Here is a 16,793-nt window from a genome sequence, read left to right as displayed (position 1 = left end):
ATATGAAACTGTGGTTATCTTTCAATTATCAGTCGTAAATCTGGGTATATTTTGTTTTTTTCCAAATAATGCTCTAGAAAGTGATCTGAGAAAGTGAATCTTTACGCTAGTCGTCAAAATCTATAAAAGAAAGTTTTAGATCAATCTTAATTCAAAACTCGCCGTGGGTATAATATACCCTTCCTCTTAACTCCATTTATTATATTTGGTTTTCAAATGGCAAAAAAGGCGCATTCTTTTTTTAGTTATAAAACACACAATCGATCTCAATATTTTCAACCGATAACTACTGTAGGGAAATGACACCGAAAAATAACAATAATAATACTGCTTCAATATTATTTGTAAGAGGATACACATATTGACTTGAGTCGTGTTGGGCACTATTCTAAGAAACTATTTCAGCAATGTGAAATGTTTCTCCAGGATTAAACAAGCTCATCTCTAATTTATTTAGAGGATACAAGAATTAGCAAAATATTAAATATTACAAACCCAACTATTTAAAAGAGGGGAACAAGAGAAATTAAACTACCAAAAGAAAGACAACAAAGGGAAGTTGGTGAATATTGAAATTAGAAGGAAAGAGAACAAGGATTTCTTTTTGTCTTTGTGATGATCATTTTCTTGTCCAATTGAGAGCCTATTTATAGGCATATGTGCATGGATTGATATGCTGAGGGAAAGGAACGTGGCAAAGAAATTGCCACTTTTCAAAAGCTTCTTGCCATTTATATCTTCCCTTCTAGAAGGCTTCCACATGGTCTTGTTCAAGACATATGTCCACAAAGGTTTAAAATATTGCCACAGTCCCCCACTATTTTAAAGACTTTTTGAAATAGACTTGCTGGATTTGTATGGGCCAAATGTAATAGGTTTGGTATCTTATAGACTATGAACCAAACTTAGACCTATAAAATTTAACTCACATAATTACTGGTTAAGTATAATATTTCTATGAATCAATAATTCTTATTGTAAGTCAGAGATTTTATCAATCATATTTTGACCCCCGATAACTTTGCTGTTTAACGCGGTTTTGCGCCCAATAGGCCATGCGCGTGCCTGGTTATTCATGAGAGCTCTAGAGACTAGGCCAAAATCTTTTAGGAGCGGCCCACTCCACTCTCATATAGGTGAATTCATCAAGTGTATACTGCTTTTAAATACACCATCCATAAGGATTATGAATTTCATTAAGAGTTATAACTCAGCCTCTCAATTAGTAGCAGTTAAAAACTCTCATTTAGTGCATCAGTGCCAATATCGACTTGTTATTACCCATATGAACCTAATTCATGGGATCTCCAATCACATAGGTTGGGTTACCATCTCTATTGACAACATGTCGGCCTTAACCCCATCTCTTTTGAGGTTTGAAGAATTAATTTTCTTCCCATAGGTTTAGTCAGAGGATCAGCCAAATTTATCTCTAACTTCACATAGTCAATGGAAATTATTCCATCTCTCAATAGATGTTGTATGACATCATGTCTCAGTTTCATGTGTCTACTTTTACAATTATAAGATTTATTCTTTGCTATAGCTATTGCCACTTGGCAATCACAGTGTATAGACACATGAGGCAATACGTCCTTTGTTAAAGGGATATTAGCTAAAAAGTTTCGTAGCCACTCAGCTTCAGAACCAGCTAACTCCAGAGCTACAAGCTCTGATTCCATAGTTGATCTAGCAATGATCATCTGTTTAGCTGATTTCCACGATATCGCACCACCACCAAAGGTGAATACATAACCACTAGTGGATTTTGTCTCATCTGAATCAGAGATCTAGTTTGCATCACCGTACCCTTCTAAAGTAGAAGGAAATCCACTATATAGGATACCATAATTCATGGTTCCTCTCAAATATTTCATTAGTCTATCTAATGTAGACCAATGCTCTCTGTTGGGATTATGAGTATATCTACTCAGTCTACACACAACATAGGCTATATCAGACCTTGTAAAATTCATTAAATGCATCAGACTCCTAATAATCTGAGCATATTTAGACAGAGCAACTGGCTCACCATTATTCTTTTTCAACTTAGAGTTAGCATCAAAAGGAGTGCTCACTGGTGTGACATTAAAATATTCAAACTTCTTAAGAAGTCTCTCAACATAATGTTCTTGTGACAACATTATACCATCTTTACTCCTTATAACTTTAACTCCCAATATCATATTTACTTTACCCAAATCTTTTATATCAAAATTAGCAGACAGAAATAATTTAGCACTTTACACAATATTTAAACTTGTACCAAATATAAGCATGTCATCAACATACAGACATATTATTACATAATAATTGTCTACCACTTTAGTATAAACACATTTATCCACCTCAACTGAATAAAAATCGTCTCTCAGTAAGACTTGTTCAAATTTCTCATACCACTGCTTATGAGCTTGTTTAAGGCTATAAAGAGATTTAATTAATTTACAAACTTTATTTTCTTGTCTCGGAATGACACAGCCTTAAGGTTGAACCATATAAATCTCTTCTTCTAAATCACCATTTAGCGAAGCAGTTTTCACATCCATTTGGTGGATAAAAAGCTTACGGATTGAAGCTAAGGCAATTAAAACTCGAATAGAAGAAATTCTAGTCACTGGTGCAAACCTATCAAAGTAATTTATATTTTATTTTTGAGAAAATCCTTTTGCTACTAACCGAGCTTTATATTTATCTAATGATCTATCAGGATTAAATTTATTTTTGAAAATCCATTTACAATCAATAGGTTTTGCACCAGGAGGTAAGTCAGTTAAAATCTATGTATTATTTTTCATAATAGAATCAATTTCAACTTTTATTGCCTCATTCCAATATTTAGCATATGAAGAAGATATAGCTTCAAAATAATTTGATGGTTCATTATCGACAAGAAAAGTTTGAAAATCATTTCCATAAGAAAAATATTCTTTCATAGGCCTTTTGCTCCTTCTCAGTTCCTCATTAGAGGTAATTTCATTATTTGTTTCAACAGGTGTATGAGAAATTTTATCTGATAATGGATAAATATATTCAAAATACTCAGCATTCTTTGTCTCAATTATAGTATTGTAATCAAGCACATCACTTTTTAAAACAAGAAATCTATATGCAACACTATGTTCAGCATATCCAATTAGCATGCAATCAACAGTTTAAGAACCTATTTTTCTCTTTTTAGGTTCAGGCAAAAGAATTTTAGCAAGGCACCCCCACACTTTTAAATATTTTAAATTAGGTTTATAACCCTTCCACAATTCATAAGGAGTTTTGCCTGTTCTTCTATGTGGTATTCTATTTTGTAAGTGACATGCAGATAAAATAGCTTCATACCACAAATTATCAGGAGCATTAGAACTAACTAACATAGAGTTCATCATCTCTTTCAATGTTCTATTTTTTCTTTTAGATACTCCATTTGACTCAGGTGAATAAGGCGGAGTTACTTCATAAATAATTCCATTATTCTCCGCCTCTATCTGATCTAATTCTCTTGATTTTTCTACTAAGTTGATTTTCAACCTCAGTTTTATAAGAAATAAAAGCATTAAAAGCATCATCTTTATTTCTAAGTAAATATAACTTAGTATATTTAGAATAATCATCAATAAAAGTCACATAATATCTTTTACCACCTCTAGTCATAGTCTGCTTCAAGTCGCCTAAATCAGTGTGAATTAAAGATAACAATTCAGTTTCTCTATTTACGGAAAAATAGGTCTTTCTAGTACTTTTAGCTTCAACACATTTTTCACACTTGTTAATATTATTTGAGTCTAAACCAAATATTAATCATAGTGACTGCATTTTCTTTATATACGCGACATTAACATGTCCTAGTGTAGTATGCCACAAGAAAATTGACTCAACCATATAAGCAGAAGAAGATGCATTTTCATTGCTAGTATCAGAAATATTAAGCATAAATAAACCATGGTTACAATATCCATCTATTTAAAAGAGGGGAACAAGAGAAATTAAACTACCAAAAGAAAGACAACAAAGGGAAGTTGGTGAATAACGAAATTAGAAGGAAAGAGAACAAGGATTTCTTTTTGTCTTGGTGATAATAATTTTCTTGTCCAATTGAGAGCCTGTTTATAGGCACATGTGCATGGATTGATGTGCTGAGGGAAAGGAACGTGGCAAAGTGATGATAGGCAATAATTACGTAATTTAGTCGCTTATTACACTCAAATTTACTACACTTTAAGTGAGTTTGAGCTTTAATCGTTAGTGTCTTGCACTAATTGTGTGTTTTATGCCTTGTAGGAGTGATTCCGAGCTATGTAGATGTTATGGAATGAATTTAAGTGATTTGTAGCTTTGAAGTCTGAGTAAAACCCCAAGGAATTAAGACGGAATCGTATTCGGGGATCAACGGATGATAGAGAAACAAAACGAAGAATCGAGTAGGTATATTGCACACTGTCTAGTAAAATGCACATAACATTTTTCTCAGAACACCATTTGGGCTCCAAAATATATGGTTGGAAGGCTAACTCAAAGGGCTACAACTTTCATGTTCTATATCCAAATTCCAAATGGAACAGGGTGAACAACGCGGTCGAAACCACGACTGCGGACCTGAGGCGGGCTGAGGTAGTACACTAGGAAAGTACCACACCCGTACCGCGCTCGGGCCGCGGCCGTGGACATCCAGGCCTGAAAAATTGTCCTTTTTCGCATAGGAAAAGGTATAATAGTTTGGGCCCGACCCTACTTGGTATATATAGATTGAAAAACGGTTTTTTGAGAGGAGGAGATCAATTTTTGACACAAATTAGACCTAAGGAGGCAGAGACACAATAGGATCAAGGCGGAGAATTCTTCTACGAGTTTTTCCTTCCTCTTCCTATTTTTTCATTGTGGTTATGAATTTTAATATTGTAGTTTTATATACTATTAAGAATAAATAATTTGTTATCTAGGGTTTTGATAGAACCTTTTGTAAGATAAATTCTTGTTATGTTTTTATATAATTGAGCCGTTGGATTTCTCAACTTGTTCAACTACGTGATGTTGTTGTTGATTGAATGGCCATTAATTGACTGTGCCTATTTAGTGTGTAGTGCTCGAGTGAGAGTACATATTTAGATAGTTGTTGAACAACGTGACTCCTAACGTATGTGAGAAATCAATACAGTGGGTTTAAAGGCAGGTTTAGAAATAGCAAAGCCTTGACATGGTCATAATGAGCGGTTAGATAAAGCCAACTAGCATAGTTCGAGAAAATATGTCTACTAAATTATTGTAGTTGCTCGAGAGAGAATTACAACATCTAAAGTGCTCATGATCAGTAGAGAATACATTGGCAAAATTGTAGGGAACATAGCTAGAAGGATCCCGACAATTGGGGAAATCATAACTCTAGACCTCCTCAATTTAGTCTCCAACCCTTTGTCTCGTTAGTTGATAATTTTACCGTTTTCTAGTATTTGCTAGTTAATTAGTTAGAAATATAAATCTCAATCTTTATAATTTAGAAAAAATTTCAAACTTGTCTTTTTAGTAATATTAAACAGATATAGCTAAGCCTTAGTTCTCCGTGGGATTCGACTCTGGACTTTTAGACCGAATTATATTTGCAGCGACCGCTTATTCTTTCTAGGACTAGAGTTTGGCGTGATCAAATTTTGGTGCCGTTGCCGGGGAACTAACGGTGTAGTTGTAGCCGTATATATTGCTAGGGTTCAAGTTTGAACTTTTATTTTATTTTGTTTTTTTTTTGTATTTTTTTATAACTGTTGATTTGAGAAACATGACATCTTGGAATTGTGGGAATTTAGGTGTAGATAATTCTACTATTGATCCTCGTATATATTGTGAAGGAAACCACCCGTATCAAAATTATCAAAATATTTCCGAGATCGAGTTATGTGCATCAACTCAATCTTATTTGTAGAATATGTGTGATGTTTGTGGTGGTAAAAATGGTCACTTTTATGGTTGTGCTTATATTTCTTATCTTCCCTCAACCCCTTACTATGATGGTTCTACTTTTTCTTGTGAAGTTAATAGGAACAAAGAACCTGGGGATACGGGCCTGAAAGAGATCAAAGATATGTTAAAGTGCCTTCTGGAACAAAATAATGAGAAACAACTGCAGATAGAGAGACAAGAGGCAACTATTCGCAACTTGGAGGCTCAATTGAGTCAAGTGGTTGGAGCTGTTAATGCTCAACAAGCCAATATTGGGGATAATAGCGAAGAAGAACATGAATTTGAGGTGTTAATTAAGGAGGTCAGAGTAAAACATCAACAACCTAGCCAACTACAATTTGAGGATGTCGATGTTGAAGAAGTGAGACTAGCGTCAGCCAAGGACTTTGAAGATACAAATTTTGTTGACTCTAATATCATTAATGTTGAGGATGTTGAAAGTCCTGAAGTTCATGTGTTTGAGCGCATTGGTCCTCAATCCAAACATTTTTCCACATTGGGCTTGGATGATGATATGGAAATAGAGTCATCCGAGCCGATTGAGGAGTCAAGGAATGAGGAACAAGGTGCCTACTGCCGGGAATTTTCTTGCCAGAAAGACAGGACTATATACCTCATCTAAAAGCCAAGAAGTGTAAAATAGTACAATGGTTGCTTGGTCCAATTATATTTGTTCCACCACCCCTGGAGTATAACCGAATACTTGAAGCCAAATTGGGTGATCAATTCATAAGTTCAAGGTGGAGGCAAAAAGTGATTCACGCCGTGCTGCGACGTTAAATCAAGCTTTACTACTTTATTTTATTTTGTTTTGTTTTTTTTATTCTAATTATATTATTTTTGTAGTGTCGATTTTTTTATTTTTTAGGAGCATGGAATGCAAAGCCATTAAAAGGATGCAATAACAAACCAGATGGTTGGAACTAAGTGTGAGGTATCCACACGAAGGACCAGGCCTGGGAGAAGTCTGAGTACCCCATAAGATGCTATTTCTTCGACCTTTGGCCTACTAGGGAGTTTCTTTTACCCTCTTGTATGTATGGATGTGCATTGGGGACAATGTACAATTTTAAGTGTGGGGTGAGGAGATTTTCTGAGTGATTTTCTATGCTATTTTAGTTGTGTTAGTTTAATTGAATAATTTTTTTTAATAGAAAAGATTGGACTTTTCCCAATGATGGATTTATTAGACAATTTTCTTGAGGGATTTAAGTCTAAAGAAAAAAAAAAGATTTTCTTTTGTTAGGTAGTGTAGCAATTCCCTCTTGGTTTTTCTTTGTGTCGCGGTTCTTTTCCAAGGGTTTATTTGAACCGGGTATAGTTAGTTTTTTAGGAATAAGAGCCATTCTGTTGTGTTTTGAATTGAAGCAATATATCTTGACTTTGTTATGCCTTGAGAACAGTGAATACTTTGGTTATAACGCTTAGGCTCAGTTTTTGACTCTTGTATAAGTACTTTAAATTGTATGATTTTAAATTTTCTTAACTGCTTTGACTAGAGTGTCGTGATGAATCCAATCCTGAGTGAGTTATGTGCCATGTGGGTGTGAGGTTTGGGTGTTATTTTGTGCATTGCATTTGATGCCTAGAACTTGCCTCGTGTGTTTGCAAAGCGAAATAGTAGTTTTATTCAATCTAGGAAGTGATATAGGCATTTCTTAGTTGAGCCAGATTTGTATATTTTACCCGCCTATTATTATGTATCATAGTTAACGCCTTTGAGCCTGTAATCCTGTTTCTTTGGCAACCACATTACACGCCTTACCCATTTGTTTGAATTAACCATCTATTTTAACCATTGTAACCTCTCATGAGCACTTGAATTGTTTATGAACTTTGTAAAGGTTAAAATGTGGGGTGGTTGGTTTAGCTTTTGAGTGGAACTAATTAAATAAGGAGAAATGTGCACTGTTTTGAAAAAGTAAGAGCCACTTGAATAGAGAAAATAAAAAAAAATAGTTGGATTGTTGTGAAAAAAATTCCTTGATAAGTGGTGGCTCTTGATGTAAGTGTGCTTAAAGAAGAATGGGGTATTATACATTGATGTGAAGGTGGCGTTTTGGTTTGACATAAGTATGAGGCTTGAATGTTAAAGTATATGTATTAAAGTGCTTAGGGAGGTGTAGTCACTCTTTTATCTAAATGTATCCTACCCATCCCGTAGCCTACATTACAACCAAATAAAGTCCTAATTGATCCTAGATTGAATGAGCTCAATTAGTGGAGTAGTACACTATGGGCAAGCTTATGGTGCATCTTTTGTGGCATATGAATGTTATTTCTGAGAGTGAGTGAATTCTTTTTATCTTGAGTTCCTAAGTGTTCTTAAATTTTATTGTGTGGAACTACTCTCTTTTGTTATGTGAGGGCACTTGATTCATAAGGAAAAGGTAATGTCAGTGATCTCTATGTTAGAGTAAGTGGGTGAGTTGTGAATAATGCGTGGTACTTGTGAGTCAAATCTTGAGGTGAAAATGTTACACTTTTGTGCTTAGCCTATTTTAAATACTTTTGGTGTGATGAGTTAGGAGAATTGTTTAAAATGGTCGCGTCTATAAAAAAAGTGCAGTTTAATTTCCCGAGTACGAGCAATGGTTTAAGTGTGGGGTGTTGATGATAGGCTATAATTATGTATTTTAGTCGCTTATTACACTCAAATTTACTGCACCTTAAGTGAGTTTGAGATTTAATCGCTAGTGTCTTGCACTAATTGTGTGTTTTATGCCTTGTAGGAGTGATTCCGAGCTATGTAGATGTTATGGAATGAATTTAAGTGATTTGGAGCTTTGAAGTCTGAGTAAAACCCCAAGGAATTAAGACGGAATCGTATTCGGGGATCAACGGATGATAGAGCAACAAAACAAAGAATCGAGTAGGTATATCGCGCACTGTCTAGTACAATATACATAACTTTTTTCTTAAAACTCCATTTGGGATCAACAATATAGCATTGAAAATATAACTCAAAGGGCTACAACTTTCATGTTTTACATTTTTCCAAATTCTAAAAGGAACAGGGTGAAAAACGTGGTCGAAACCGCGACCTCGGACATGAGGCAGTACACTAGGAAAGTACCGCGCCCGTGGCGCTCCCGGGCCGCTGCCGCGGACGTCCAGGCCTTCAAACTTGTCCCTTTTCACGTAGAAGAAGGTATAACAGTTTGGGCCCGACCCTACTTGGTATATATACATGGAAAACGGTATTTTGAGAGGAGGAGACCAATTTTTGATACAGATTCGACCTAAGGAGGCAGAGACACAATAGGAGCAAGGGGAGAATTCTTCTACGAGTTTTTTCTTCCTCTTCCTATTTTTTCATTGTGATTATGAATTTTAATATTGTAGTTTTACATACTATTATCAATAACTAATTTATTATCTAGGGTTTTGATAGAACCTTTTGTAGGATAAATTCTTGTTATGTTTTTATATAATTGAGCCGTTGGATTTCTCTACTTATTCAACTACGTGTTGTTGTTGTTGATTGAATGACCATCAATTGACTATGCCTATTTAGTGTGTAGTGCTCGAGAGAGTATATAATTAGGTAGTTGTTGAACAACGTCACTCCTAACATATGTGAGAAATCAATACAGTGGGTTTAAAGGCAGGTTTAGAAATAACAAAGCCTTGACGTGGTCATAATGAGCGGTTAGATAAAGCCAACTAGCGTAGTTCGAGAGAATATGTCTAGTAAATTGTTGTAGTTGCTCGAGAGAGAATTATGACATCTAAAGTGCTCACGATTAGTAGAGAATACATTGGCAAAATTGTAGGGAACATAGCTAGAAAGATTTCGACAATTGGGGAAATCATAACTCTAGACCTCCTCAATTTAGTCTCCAACCCTTTGTCTCGTTAGTTGATAATTTTACCGTTTTCTAGTATTTGCTAGTTAATTAGTTAGAAATATATCTTTATAATTTAGAAAATTGTTCAAACTTGTCTTTTTAGTGATATTAAACAGATATAGCTAAGTCTTAGTTCTCTGTGAGATTCGACTCTGGACTTTTAGACCGAATTATATTTGCAGCGACCGCTTATCCTTTTTAGGACTAGAGTTAGGCGTGATCACAAAGCAATTATCACTTTTCAAAAGCTTTCTGGCATTTATATCTTCCCTTCATGGTCTTGTTCAAGACATATGTCAACAAAGGTTTAAAATATTGCCACAACTACTACCTAACAACGTACGCATCCACACATAAATAGAGAAAACTACCTGCATGTGAAGATGGTTTCCTTAACTACACGTTTTTGTAATGGCTTATTTAGGTATAGCTGAACAAGTTAACAGTATGCATTGGATGTCCTTGCTATAAAAGCCTGCTAAAACGTACGGAAGCAATATACATCTAAAGCTCCCGTTCCTTCCTTACGGGTTAAAAAAATGGAGATCATTCATTTCTCTACTTTCAATTTTATTGCACTGCTCATCTTCTTTTCCTTCATTTTTGTTCTAATTGACAAGAGAAATAAATCAAAACAACAAAAGTTGCCTCCTGGTCCATGGACACTTCCCCTAATTGGAAGTATCCATCACCTAAGAGGAGCATTTCCACATCGCACTCTTAGAAAATTAGCAAGAAAGTATGGGCCTATCATGTATTTGCAGCTTGGAGAAATTCCTGTCGTAGTCATATCATCACCTAATGTGGCTAAAGAAATTCTAAAAATTCACGAACTTGCCTTTGCTGCTAAGCCACGACTTACATCCATAGACATCACTACTTACAACGGTAAGGACATTGCATTTGCACCATATGGTGACAATTGGAGACAAATGCGTAACTTCTGTGTTACGGAACTTCTAAGTGCCAAGATGGTTGTCTTTTAGTTCCATTCGGAATGATGAGATTTCGAGTCTCGTCTCATCAATTCAATCCACGAATGGTTCAGTTGTCAACATAACACAACACATTCTTCACTATACAAACTCTGTGACATGTAGATCAGCCTTTGGAAGAGTACAAAGTAATCAAGACGAGTTGATAAATTTGTTGAGGGAAGCACTGGATTCATTAGGAGGATTTGATGTGGCTGATTTGTTCCCTTCTTGGAAATTACTTCACAAGATGAGTGGGGTGAAATCGAGATTGTTAAAGCTGCATCAGAAGGTTGATGCAGCTCTAGAGAACATCGTTAATGAGCATATTGTGAATCGAGCACTCAACAACAAGGGAAATAGTGAGTTTGGAGGTGAAGATTTGGTTGATGTTCTCCTAAGAATTAAGGAGAACGGTGAACTCCAATTTCCAATCACAAATGATCACATAAAAGCAGTAATTTCTGTAAGTTTTCTCCTTAAAACATTTTTGTGCACTACTCTCATTGGATAGTCTATTACCTTATATGTGTACGGATCAGTTGTCTTTATTTATGTACTTATTTTTTGTCGATGTAGGACATGTTCGCTGCTGGAACTGAAACTTCAGCTGCAACTATTACATGGGCATTACCGGAAATGATGAGGAACCCAAAAATTATGGCCAAGGCACAAATTGAAGTGAGACAAGTTTTCAAAGGAAAAACAAGTTTTAATGAAAAAGATCTCGATAGATAGTCATACCTAAAGTTAGTCATTAATGAATCGTTAAGGCTACATCCTCCAAGTCCTTTTCTGCCCAGGCAATGTAGGACAGAAACATATATTGATGGATATAAAATACCTCCCAAGACCAGAGTACTAATCAATTCATGGGCACTTGGAAGAGATCCCAAAAGTTGGCATGACCCTGAGAGTTTTATACCGAAGAGATTTGAAACTTCTTATGTTAACTTTATGGGAAATCACTTTCAGTTTATACCATTTGGTGCAGGAACAAGGATTTGTCCAGGAATGCAATTTGGTTTAGCTAATGTTAAACATCCATTGGCTCGGCTCCTCTACCACTTTAACTGGGCACTTCCATATGGAATTAGTCCAGAAGATCTGGATATGATTGAGAAGAAGGGATTGAGTGCAGCGAAACATAACGATCTGTGCTTAATTGCCACAGATCACAGAAGCGACGAAAACTTTTGATGTTGTGCTTTCAATGCTTAAAGTCATACACTATATAATGCTTCATCCTTTAATTAATTTGGTTCATATTCATGTCGCCCTTTTATCTTTTAAGTTTACAGTGAAAATTGGCAAAAGAATAAGATTCAGAGTTGGTTGTATAGTTCTGGTTTGGAAGGTCGGACCTAATGGTGCACTAGGGCCGGGCCTGAACCGGACCGGACCGGGCCCGCGGTCCTAACGGGCTTGGTGGGCCGGTCTTAACGGTTCTTTAAAGCCCGTGGCGGGCCGGTTCTTCCTAGAAAGCACACGAGCCCGGGACCGCTAAGCCCGGGACCGGCTGGTGGGCCTGGGCGGGGCCTAACGGCTAGTTTTTATTTAAATTTTTTTTTTTAAAATTCCAACGGTCAAAATTTAAAAAGTAGCCGTTTGGGCTGCAATTTTGACCGTTTGGATGTTTAGAAAATAGCCATTTGGCCCACAAACATTATATAATTACACTTTTTCCCAATTCTCAACTATAAATACCCCTCATTCTTTCATTTTTACTCACCAATTCATCAATCTCTCTCAATCTCTCTACTATAATTGCTTATTTTATTGTTGAAATTTCGTGAAAAATTGTGAAGTTGGTGAATTGAAGTATTCAAGTCTTCAACGATTTTCAATTTTCAAGAAGTTGTTCGGCAATTTGGTAAACGCGTTCCAACTATTAAGTTTTAATATTATAGTTTTGTTAGTTTTATTTAGTATAATTATAATTAATATGGCATTTTCTTTGAAAAATATTTTTTGTGGTAAGGGTAAAGCTAAAATTGGTGAAAGTAGTGGCCAACCTACTACCCTTCCCCCGGCTCCCCGACCCAGACCTGGTAGACGTCCTGCTGCTCCTATTATTCTTGATAGTGATAACCCCTGTTTTCAATTTTCCGATAGTCAATTTTGCCATAATGTTGCACCAGGTCAAAATTTAGATGATGAAACTATGAATGCTCTTTATCCTAATGAAACTATCTTTGAAAATAATGAGGAAAATGAGGATGAAGATGAAACCCAACCGGATTTAGATGATACACCTACTAGTCCTGTTAATAACCCAACTGATGTACCGTCCGACCCACCTGTAGAAACCCCTAGTTTTAATAGACAACCTTCTAAACGCCTAGAAACATCATTAGTTTGGAATTTTTTTACTCAAGTAAGAGAACAAAATAAGGCTAAGTGTAAAACATGTGGGAAATTACTGGCGCATAAATATACTGGAGACCGTAGCGGCACGGGTAGTTTGACTAGGCACATAAAAACACACCCTAGAGATAAAGCTAGATATTTACAAATGAAAGCGCAGCTAGAGGGAACACATGTAGATTCTGATGTTAACCCTAGTACAGGTTCAAATCTAGTTCAACCAGGAATTAACACTGTGACCGGAGGTATTTTATATTACGATCCAAATAGAGATCGTGAAGAATTAGCAAAGATGGTTACCGTTATGTGCTTACCCTATTCTTTTCCCTCTAATCCTAATTGGGTGCATTATGTTAGAAGAGTTTTTAATCCTACTTATAAAGGTTGGCATCGCGCAACAGTTAAGAACGATATTTATAAATATAAACATGAATATGAACAATATTTGCGGTATTTATTTACTCATATAAGTAATCGGATTTCTATTACTACTGATATTGGTAGAAATGGTAATGATTGTGATTATCTAACTGTTACAAGTCATTGGATAGATGAGGAGTGGACAATGCAAAAACGCATTATTGCGTATAGAATAATTAATTCATGTCACACAGGTAAGTTTATAGCTAACACTGTTGTAGATATTTTTGCTTTAGAGATAAAATAATGTCAATTTCTATGGATAATGCTTCTAGTAACACTAGTGCTATAGGCATACTTACAACAACACTAAATCCCGCATTTAGAAATATATTCCATGTTAGATGTATTTGTCATATTTATCATTTAATTGTCGGTGATGGTATGCGAATTTTAAATTTAGAAATTGAAAAGGTTAGAATGACTCTTAATTGGCTTTTTTATTCAAACCGTAGAAGTAGACTAAGAGAATATTTTAAAAAATGTGATGAATATGGCCTTAGAGAAAGAAAAGTTCCTAAACCTTGCCCGACTAGATGGAATTATATGTACGAAAGTTTAGTAGTTGCATATGAATATAGAAACCCAATTAATGCAACGTTTAATGCTCGGGTAGGTGGTGAGGATGATGATGATGAAATACTTACTACTCAAGATTGGACGAATGTTAAAATTCTTATAGATTTTTTAGAACATTTTCAAATTGCTACAAATGTATTTTCTGGGCAATATTATCCGACTATTTCAAACTGTTTAGTTTATATTGCAGCACTATGTGATTTGTTTGTTGAATTTTCGGAGGGTGGGGAAATTTATCAACTTGCTATAAATGCAATGAAAGAAAAGTTTAAAAAATATTTTTTTTCCTATCCCTCCTATTTATGGTGTTGCTGCAATGTTAAATCCTACAATGAAATTAGGAGGTCCTCATTTTTGGTACTCAAATATTATAAGGCTTTAGATCTTTCAAATGAGGAATTTGCTACACTTGCAGATGCAAAAGCCTCAACTAAAATTAATGCTCAAATAATTTATAATGATTATCAACTTGCCTTAGAGCATGCTAGGCCAAATGTTCCAACCCCTACTTCGTCTAGTTCACAATCGTCTAAAAGAGCTGCGGGCTTAAAATCACTTAAATCTTGGACGGAGTTCAGGGGTTTTCAAGGTGATAATTATGATGAAACTTCACATCTAAATGAGCTTCAAGTTTATTTGTCGCAGGGACTTGAAAAGGAAAATCCAGACGGCACTTTTGATCTTTTGGAATGGTGAAAGGCAAGGGAAAAATATTTTCCGGTTCTTGCAAGGATGGCTCGGGATATTTTATCTATTCAAGCTTCAACTGTTGCATCAGAGAGCGCTTTCAGTCAAGCAAGACTTCAAATAGGTGATCATAGAGCGTTAATGAGGGAGAGCTTGGAAAAATATGTACTGTTCAGAGATTGGATCCGCTCGGAAAGAAGAAACTTTGGAATTGCGGAATCACAACCGGCGATAGATGAAGCTTATGAAGAAATGATGGCGGAACTTGCGGAGGATGCTGCTTCGCCCGAAAGTGGTGATGAACAAGATTCTTTTCCACCACCACCAACGCAACCGCCTCCGAACCTTGAAGGATTTATAAAATTTGTTAGAGATACAATGTAGATTATGGTGTAACTTGTACTTTGGCATATCTTCTTTTAGTTTTTTTCCCTTTTAATGGTAGTATTAGTACCTTGTTGTTCTCATTCCATTGGGGGGAGGAAGACTAAGAAAGATATGCCATTTTTGGTAATAAAAATTATAATACATGCCCTTGAATATCTTTTTGCAATATTTTTTTGTCTTTAACTTGCAATTATTTATAAGCTATAATATATATACATAACATACAATATATACTACAATAAAATATATAAGGTAATATATATACATAACATACAATATATACTACAAGAAAATCTATATATATATATATATATATATATATATATATATATATATATATATATATATATATATATATATATATATATATACATAACATACAATATATACTACAAAAAAAATATATACATAACATACAATATATACTACAAGAAAATCTATCTATATATATATATATATATATATATATATATATATATATATATATATATATTACAAAACATTATAAGAAATTATATTTGGAAATATATATACATAACATACTATATATAGTATACTATACTAGTATACTATATATATATATATATATATATATATATATATTATATACTATACTAGTATACTATATATACTACAAAATAAGAATTTTCAAAATTCAAAATGAGGGCCCCACCCCCAATGACCACCAACGGCCATATTGCACAAATAGCCGTTTTTTTTAATTTACAAAACTAACCTTCTCTAACACTATAAATACCCCCCTCCCTCTTCTTCATTTCAATACTCAATACTCATTTCTCAATCTAAATTTCTCTCAATCTCCAATTTTCAAGACTTCAAGTCTCAATCTTAATTTTCAAGTTACATCATGCCTCGTTCGGAAAGAGTGCGCTTATTTGTTTCGCACTACGATGAACTGCTTGAAGAAAATGAAGAAGGCCAAATATTAAAATGCAAGAACTGTGGAAGAGTCTTAAATTTTCGTTTAGGGTGTACCACAGGCATTTTAAGGAGGCATATAACGTATTGTGTTGATGGTATTTATCCGCAAATTCGTCTTTAAGATATTTCAACAATTTGTGTTATTTTAAAATTATTAGACGTATTTATGCTTCATGTTGTACTTTCTTATTAATTTATTATGCATGACAATTTAGTTTTACTATTGTTTTGTTATTTTACTTTTTCGTCAAGCACTTTAATAATTAGATTTCTACATATATATTACATATATATTATTTATATAGCCATGATATGGTTTACAAGAAATTGCCTTAAACAAAAAAAATTTAAAAAAAAAGCCCAGAAATAAAAAAGCCCGCTAAGCCCACGAGCCCGACCCGTTTAGCCCAGGACCATATGGGCTTAGGCCCGTCACGGGCTGGTTCCACCCGTTGAGCCCACGAAGCCCGGGACCGTGAGGCTCGGGACCGCCAGAGCCCAGGCCCGTTTGACCCATTTAGGCCTGGGCCCAGCCCAGAATACAGCATTAGTCGGACCAAAGTATCTGTACTACTATTTTGTGTAGTGTGTACTCCAATATTTATTTCTATTTCGAGCTAAACTGAGACTTGTAAATAGATAT

The 16,793-nt window shown here is 35.0% G+C and overlaps 1 pseudogene; it reads left to right on the top strand.

Moving 5' to 3' along the window:
• Positions 1-10,315: 10,315 nt before the first annotated feature.
• LOC107814541 (premnaspirodiene oxygenase-like) lies at positions 10,316-12,101 on the top strand (annotated as a pseudogene).
• The last annotated feature ends 4,692 nt before the right edge of the window (positions 12,102-16,793 follow it).

Source organism: Nicotiana tabacum, chromosome 8 (assembly GCF_000715075.1).
Source record: "Nicotiana tabacum cultivar K326 chromosome 8, ASM71507v2, whole genome shotgun sequence".
NCBI classification, from domain to species: Eukaryota; Viridiplantae; Streptophyta; class Magnoliopsida; order Solanales; family Solanaceae; genus Nicotiana; species Nicotiana tabacum.
The sequence above is the reverse complement of the archived record's forward strand: the minus strand, read 5'-3'. Positions and strand labels throughout refer to the sequence as shown.